Source organism: Mytilus galloprovincialis, chromosome 9 (genome assembly GCF_965363235.1).
Source record: "Mytilus galloprovincialis chromosome 9, xbMytGall1.hap1.1, whole genome shotgun sequence".
NCBI lineage: Eukaryota > Metazoa > Mollusca > Bivalvia > Mytilida > Mytilidae > Mytilus > Mytilus galloprovincialis.
The window spans coordinates 6,393,900-6,402,422 of record NC_134846.1 but is presented as its reverse complement, the minus strand read 5'-3'; the positions used below and the strand labels follow the sequence as shown (position 1 = coordinate 6,402,422).

Sequence of the window (8,523 nt, the reverse complement as noted above, 5' to 3'; positions counted from 1 at the left end):
ACACGGTATGCATACAAAGGGGATAAGTTGACAAAAACTGCATGCAATCGACATTTCGTAATAGTCTACAGGACCTTGATGGAAACAAATTAACACTGCTATATTTGTGGTATTTAGACAATACTGTGACGACTTTTCTAAGTTATTATAACGATGGTCAAATGGACTGTCTGTTGTGGATTACACGCATAATAACATTATTGAAAACCGTTTGATTTATTGCAAATAAAAATTTTATATTGTTAAAAGGAGATGTGAGGTGAAGGTCAATGAGACATCAGTTCAATGACATTTACAGTCATTATTATTTGTTCTATTGTTGTACTGTTACACAACTGTCATAGCTTAGGAGAGGATATGGCGACAATCAATCAATTTAACCTCGCCCCATTTTGTTATGTGCCTGTCCCGGTATGTCATCAGTCTGTAAATCGGTAGTTGTCTTTTACTGTTGTACATCATATTTGTTTTTCCCATTGTTTTGTACATAAATCAGGGTGTTTGTTTTCTCTTTGAAATGCTTGTATTTGTCATTTTGGGCCTTTTATAGCTAACAATATGGTATGGGCTTTGCTCATTTTTAATGGTAGTACGGTGACCTATAATTGTAGGTCTGTCATGTCTGTCTCTGGTGGAGGTTTGCTGCATTGGCAATCATACCACATTTTCTTAACTTATATGGAACATATGGTTTATCGAGTATTGCGATATACAGGTTGCATTCAACTGTTTGATCATATGCATACATAGTTAGGAAAACCCCTGGTTGCGCATCGTTTTACTTGCAGACCATGGTTCTTGATGTTGTGTGTTGTTTAATTTATGGTGTTGTATTTCCATGAGATCATAATCCCTTACTTTCATATAAATTTAATTTTTTTTTCTTCATATCTTTATTAAGTTGATTATGATTCCAGTTTTAAATGTAACATCAGTGTTTAATATAAAATGGTCATAGTTGATAAATTAAAAGGAAAATCTTTTCTCTTACTGTAGAAGGTATCTGTGATATGTTCAACGATGTGAACAAATACAAACAGTAAGTGTTGTGTCTGATCGATGATGATTCAATTTCAGATTAAGGTTATTTGAACAGAAAGTAATTTGACTTTGCTTAAGTAGTCATGCGATTTCAGGGTTGTAAACTATCAAGGAGAAAAAAATGAAAGTTTGTAGATAATTGTAGGCTCAAAAACAAGTCAAAGCATATCACGCGAGAATTATGACTACAATTAATGCTATTGTGTTGTTTTGTCTGTTGTGTTTTCTTCTCTGTAGGATTGTTTCTTAAGATTTACTATGATGAAGGTAATGTATCGCGGTAATACTTCCAAATGAGCTCTTTTTAAGAGGAATTGGTTAATTAAAAGTTATCGATCTACCACGATTACAAATTATTATTCAATAGAATTTGTACGCCTATCCATTTTTTATTTGAATTTAGGGTTATATAGATATGGGGCAGGGTTTCAAATGTTTTTTGTCGAACTGATGAACATTACATTTCTTGGTACAGAGTTTTTTTTTCGATAAACGAACGTCAAGATGTTCACCAAACTAACTTTCATTCATATCTTTATGAATGAATCCAGTCCTATGTTCATAATTTTTTTTCAATTTTTGTGTGGAAACCAAAGATACCTATGCATACCTAATTTAGAAAGTAAAATTGCAAAAATAATGAACTCCGAGGAAAATTAAAAAAAAAAAAACGAAAGTCTCTTATCAAAAATAAAAAGCTCAAACACATCAAACAAATGGATGTCAATCAACTGTCAAATTTTTGACTTGGTACGGGAATTTTCTTATGTAGAAAATGGTGGATAAACCTGGTTTTAAAGATTGCTCACTTCTATGACAAGCGTCAATCAAATGGCAAAATCAAAAGATCAAAGTAAATGTTCAAATTCGACCTGTGAACTGTGCACAAGTCCGAAAGTCAATTTATCTGAGGGGGAGGACAAATAATAATCTGCATGGAGATTATACAGACCTATGGTAACACAACTACATACCAAATACCACTTACTTTACATGTACGCTGCAAAAATGTCAAAGTGAAAGTTATTACTTAAGAGAGAGGATGGAAAGGGATGTGTTTATGTCATAACCACTGTATATATAATTTCATAGATCCAGCATAAGTGATTCCCCTTGTAGCTATTGCTGAAGCAATTATATGAACGCAGATCGACACGAGATAATAAGTACCAGGGCCGGATCCAGGATTTCAGGTTAGGGTGGGCGCAAAGTTTATTCAAATACAAAATTTGAGGAAAATTATTGAAATATTCTTAAAAAAGAGTCAGTGTAGATATCTCGAACTATTGTGTGGTAAAATTAGCGAGATATCAAAGTTTCACCCCTGACAACAATCTACAATCACCATGAATAACAAGAAACCTGTGAGATTCTATTCATTGAAACTATTACCATACGTTTCCCAGAAAACGGGATTGAAAACCATAAGGATAGATACCGACCTCAATCCTAAGTACACAAGATGGCCCTCCACTTTATCAAAAAATCTAGCGAAGTAATGTCAATGGTTGCAGGAAAAACTGGTGTAGCATTCATATTAGTTAATGAAATCTCTTCAAGAGAAATTGCAAAAATGACGTAATAGATTTGCATGCGTCCTAGCTAGTGGATCCTGACCGGGATGATTGCATAAATGAGTTTGTAAAGCTACAGCCTCAAAAACGCAGAAGCTCAAGATCATGCAAACATTTCATTTTGATTATGTGTTCCTATTTAAACCAATCTGCAATCAAGACACCAGCACTTTTTATAGAATTACTTTAATACTCCAGAACACCAGCCCTGCCAAACGTGGTGAAGACGATGGAAATGTGAAGAGTTAACAGATAGACGGGTGGACCGACGGACGCAACATGACGAGACAGATAACTATAGCTCACCTGACCAATATTAGTATAATATTTTTCAAACGAAAATTTTTACTTTTATCAGCGATTTTTTATTGTCCTTTTATTAGTATCTGTTTTTACTTTTTGATTTTCGGAGGTCGTGTCAGACTTTATTTATACTGTGTTCGCTACAAACCACTGAAATCAGATAGAGATGCATTTACGAACGTTTTGGAACTTCGAGTATCAAAGAAGTTGGTTATAAAAACCAAAAATACAATGTAACAATTGTTTTTACTTTCAAAAGACCTATCGTATTTGTCATCAAACACAGCTCCTCGTTTGACAACTTCCTTTGAAGTATAAAATATTGATAGTACTTACATAAATCGTTGGTCAGCTGATAAGTAATCACGTTGATTCTGTTTAACTGGCTCTTTTTATATACTCTGAATGTTTAAAAAGATTGAATGGTCTCTTCTGATACTTAAAAAAGTTAAAGACAACCCATGTTTTGCAAATTTTAGGGGGGCGCACGCCCGCCACGCCCCTGCCTAAATCCGCTTTGGAATATAGGGCAAGCACTTAAGATAATTAAAATGGCATCACAAATATGGTCGCTGTCTAAAAAGATTTTCTTTTGACACTCATTTGTCTCTTTTACGTCCACTGAAACTAGCTAATGGTATATGAATAAATAATTTTATTTGGCAATTTTTAGAAATTTAGTTATACAATTGTAGGATATTTAATGATACATATCTGGTAAATGATAAATGCATGTGATTAATAATTTCATATACATTAACATAAATATTTACGTGTTATTTGGTTTGACATTTAAGTTCTGTATACATTTATAGTAGTTGTACAATCCGTTTAATTTAATTTTGAACCAAAATAAAAAATAACAAAAAAATCCTAACTTAATAATACAGTTTACAGTGCTTATCCTTAGATTAAATTGGAATGAAATGAAATTGTAAGGTTTTAAAATCTTGAATTATTAAATTGAAGTGCAGTTCAGATTTATTTTGAGTTGTTCCTAATTTTAGATGAAACTTTAACTAGTGTAACATGACATAGATTTACAAAATCAAAAGAATACATCTGCTTACTGAAAATCAACTTATGGGTATACGGTTATACATCTAACAATACTTTAATATAACAACACATGATGTAAAACTTTCAAGCACTATCATATTTCAAAAGGGCATACATAAATTGGTCTTTGTTAAGTTAGAAATTATATTGATCACGAAAAAGTTCATAAAATTTAGCACACGATTTAAAATAAAAGAAACATACAAATGATATAATAATATGAGACAAAGCATGTTCTGTTTTATGTCCTAAAATTTCATTAAGAACCAGTTTCGTAAAGTTTGACATTCCCATAAAATTACTTGTAAACCAAAAACCCAGATTCATAACAGAAATGACCCAGAATATATGAGTCATTGAAAAATGTGGAAAGGATGTCGAAAATTTAGATTTTTTAAATTCGTTTACTTTTAAAATCAAGAATATTTGTATTGATATCTGAAGTACGACCAATACATTTTTAACAATCAAAAGTGTAATCGTTGTCATCTGCGTAAATAGAGAGTATGCTGTTAGAATTACACAATAAAATGTCAAAGATGCAAGAAAACTCAGTGATATAACAAAATGACTTGAGTTCAAAGATGGAATTTTCCCAACTTCCAGTCTTTCAAAATAAGTCTTTGGTCCATAAAGCATATAAAAACAGAACATGAAAAGAAAGAACATCACAATATGGAGGATTATGTGATACACAAAAAATATTGTTTCTTCATTTTTGAGACCTCTGCATGTTGTTAAATTGAAACATGTATTCTTTATACCATCATTAGCAAGTGCATATATTGAAAGGCCACAATCCGGAATAAACAAAAAAATTACAGCTACACCAGTTATATGTGTAAATCGATAGAACGACATTTTTTGCATAGTTTCTTTCCGGTCAAGAGATTCGTGCTTGCCCTCGTTGAAATGCTGTTTATATGCAGTAGATTTAGGCAGATTGTCATCTGAAATATGTATGTTGACATGTCCATCTGTGTGTGTATTGTCAGTCTTTTCACGTGAAACGATACTTCGTGATGAATTTACTCTGTAATCTTCACTATTGTCTGTGCATTGTTTTGACAAAAGGGGCTTCTGTTCGTCATTTGCTTGTTTCGATTCTGCATGTGTTATGTGTTCTCTAGCACTTTCTATTGTGGATGTAGTGATACAACGCACTCCCCTAGACGAAACCTCAAATATTTGTAACATACAGAGTACAGAGTATTCCCCCTCCATAGGTTTACAAAATCGAGCAAATAATTTATACGTGTCTTTAATTTCCCAATGTATTTTGCCAATATAAGGTCTCATACATTTCTCAAAGCTGTTGTTCGAATCATTTTCCGATGACACGTAAGCATTGACTAGTATCATCACGAAATGGCTAGCATTAGCCCAGAATATAAGGAATGTGACAAGTTTTATCAATACGCAGCGGTAAAAACGGATATTAAACGTAAGTTGCAAAAACATACTTTGAAGTAAACAGAAAATGATTTGTACAATTCTATAGTCAAAAACTGCCTCATCGTAGCTTGAATTGTATGTGCAATTGATCGTTGTGTTTGCATGTGATTTTAAGTCATCGAACTTTTCTTTTTTGGCTCTTCCATTCAAAATAGATATTATCGAAAATAAAGTTGTGAAGAAAGTAAATATCCACATGAATACTTTAACCAGGCTGTCTGTTTTACCCTTATGTTGTCGTATCTGAACGGCCTCTTCATTATTTTCGTTTATCTTCCATAAAATGAAATAGGAAACAAGTGCTACAATCCCACTAGCACATAGTACCGTGTTGAATATATATGCATTACTCGGATTTATTAAGCCGTGACATACAGGACTATCACATGTGCTCAAACTTAGCTGGATAAAAAATGTAACTGTTAGAATTGTCACCAATACAAGAACTCCGCAGCTCATTTCTGTAATTATTAAAAACATATTTAGTAGTTTATCAATACAATTTTAAATCCATTTCGAATAATTATAAATTACTTTTGAGTTAATTCTTTCGAAACATTACATTTTTTTTTACCATGACGTTAGGTTTCTAAGTGGTTTGGGTTTATAAGTCGAAAATAAATTGACAACGCCATGTCAAATCATTAAAAAAATAAAAAGAACCAGAAAAACAATAGTAAATAAAACACAACATAGAAAACTAAAGACTGAGCAACAACTTTTCACCAGAGGCCAAATGATATATACTATGTAAGTAGAAAACAACATACGAAATACATATATGACATACAGCAACAAACAAGTTAGCAGGCGTCCAACCTTCCTCTAGCATGTTACAGTGGTTTAACAATACAATATGTGAATACACTATAAAATGTCTGGTGCAAAGGGTTATACTCATCAGATTAATACAACATGTACAAAGCAGAAAAATATATTTTTTTATTAAATTAAATCTGCACTTACCGTTAATCTTTTAATAGTCTTTTGTTATTCATGTCAACTGAAATAATCTCTGACAGTGTGTTTTAGATTGTTATGAATACTTATTATCTTACGTTTATATATGGTCTAGACTGGATATTCCCCATGTATATTTTCTGGAGGAAAAACTATTCTTTTTAAAGTTATTATTTCTTTTACATATCAAAATTACGTAGGAGTTAGCACATAAGACTATATACATATCATTTATTTTTTTCAGAAAATTGTTTTTGACCTAGAACATTACAAATAGGAACATAGATGTCATGTCTTACGCAGGATACATGTACATGCGGATATTGTAGTTGTGGATATGCCAAATAATTTTACTAGTTTACAAATTATTCATATTTATCATACATAGATGTTCAACATATAAATGAGAATTCAAAATGAAGTTATTATTTATACATGTTTAAATGCTATTGATCGTCATTCGTACTGTTAAATTTATATAGTAACCTTTTCTCCTCCAGTCCTTCTGATAATCGAACACATATTTCAATCACAATTTGTGCCTTGGACAACTCTACCGATAAACTAAATGTTTTTGTCAACAGTTCGACGGTGTTGATAGGTAACATATGAGCAATTGCATGATTTGTAAGACACTTATACTTATGTATGTTTCCCGATACTTTGACATATCAGCAGTTTAAAAGTGATGTGTAACAACATATGACCATAGCTCTTCAATTGTGTCCTGTTTACTGCGCGTTGTATTACGGATGGCGGCATGTCATCGTGTGCATTTTGTTAAATTTTAAGACATAATGAATTAAAATTAAGAATTTTTAAAAGATTTATTTGATATTACATACGAATGTATACTAACTTGTAAAACGAGGGCTATGATAAAATTTGAAATGCACAGAATGTAAATTAATGTAGTAGTTTAACTTATCCATAAGTCATTCTTTCTCTGTTGACAGATTAAGAGTGAAATATTTTATTTCATACTTTAATTTTTTATGTATAATACCTTATTTCTATCTTTGCAGGAAACTGTCCGGCTAAGTGTCATAGAAAATATGAAATACTGACATAATGAAGCATATGTGATGTATTAAATATTTGGAAAACATGAAATTAACTATATTATTCTTCACCAAAAGGAAATACGGCCGATGTTCCCGGTAGTATTTGATTCACTTACAAATATAATTTTTGAAGGTTGTTTATTAAACCTACTAGTATTCCATTATTTAGGAGTGTTTATAAAATGCGCATAGAAGTAGGTGTGTGCTGCATTTTGCTTTTGAAGACAATTTTGCAAATTTTAGATGCTCTTGAAAAGATTTCTGCTGAATAAGTCTCATTCTTAAATGAATTAATTTGTATTGAAGAAAGTATACATCTCTATAGTTTAGTTTGCTGGTATATTTAAAGGATAGATATTGAAAAAAATCCTAAATATTTGCCAGAATCAGTCATGATGTTGACAATTCGTCAAGTGATAAGTACATCAGTATATGGTGCAAAGTAAATATTTGAATCTATGGTACTGTCAATTTTTTGATTCGAGCGTCACTGATGAGTCATAAGACAAAATTGAAGTCCCTTTATGGACCGGTCTATCTGTAAAAAGAATTAGGAAAAACTGGTTCCACCTATATTTTAAACTTCCCGTGTGAATATAAGTTGTAACACCATTGTTTAAATTCTAAAACAAAACATGCAGAAGGAGAAAAGCATATCTAAGAATGAAACAACACAAAAATGAGGCAGATTAATACAGATAACTTTAACATAAGTTTACTAAATTTCATGTGGAATATAAGAAACACACTCTTTATAAGAAACTATACTCACTATTGCATCACATTATATGCTATATATATACTAATTTAGAAGTAAATTACTATTAGTGGACAGTCGCATTTGAGCGGTAATATATATTCAATCGGAAGTGACATCATTCATGTCATTCATCAGGTGATTAGAAATGTATTATGTGCATGCGTGATAACAAACCATTTAATCGGTCAAATGTTTAAAGGCTATAAGGTGGTTTCACAAGTCTTTCCAATGACAGAAAGTGTCGCCAAAGAAACCACGTAACCGATGATTCCAAATAGTAAACAGACAAATAAAAACCAAGCAATAT

At 31.7% G+C, this 8,523-nt stretch overlaps 1 long non-coding RNA gene across 2 annotated transcripts; it reads right to left on the bottom strand.

The window, feature by feature from the left end:
* Positions 1-3,562: 3,562 nt before the first annotated feature.
* LOC143044322 (uncharacterized) lies at positions 3,563-6,785 on the bottom strand. 2 transcript variants are annotated; one of them, XR_012968637.1, is made up of 2 exons: positions 6,491-6,785; positions 3,563-5,893 (listed from the first exon to the last, which is right to left on the bottom strand). It is a non-coding gene; the product is annotated as an uncharacterized LOC143044322 (long non-coding RNA). The 2 variants fall into 2 exon arrangements; XR_012968636.1 differs by lacking the exon at positions 6,491-6,785 and adding an exon at positions 6,399-6,489.
* Between the last annotated feature and the right edge of the window lie 1,738 nt (positions 6,786-8,523).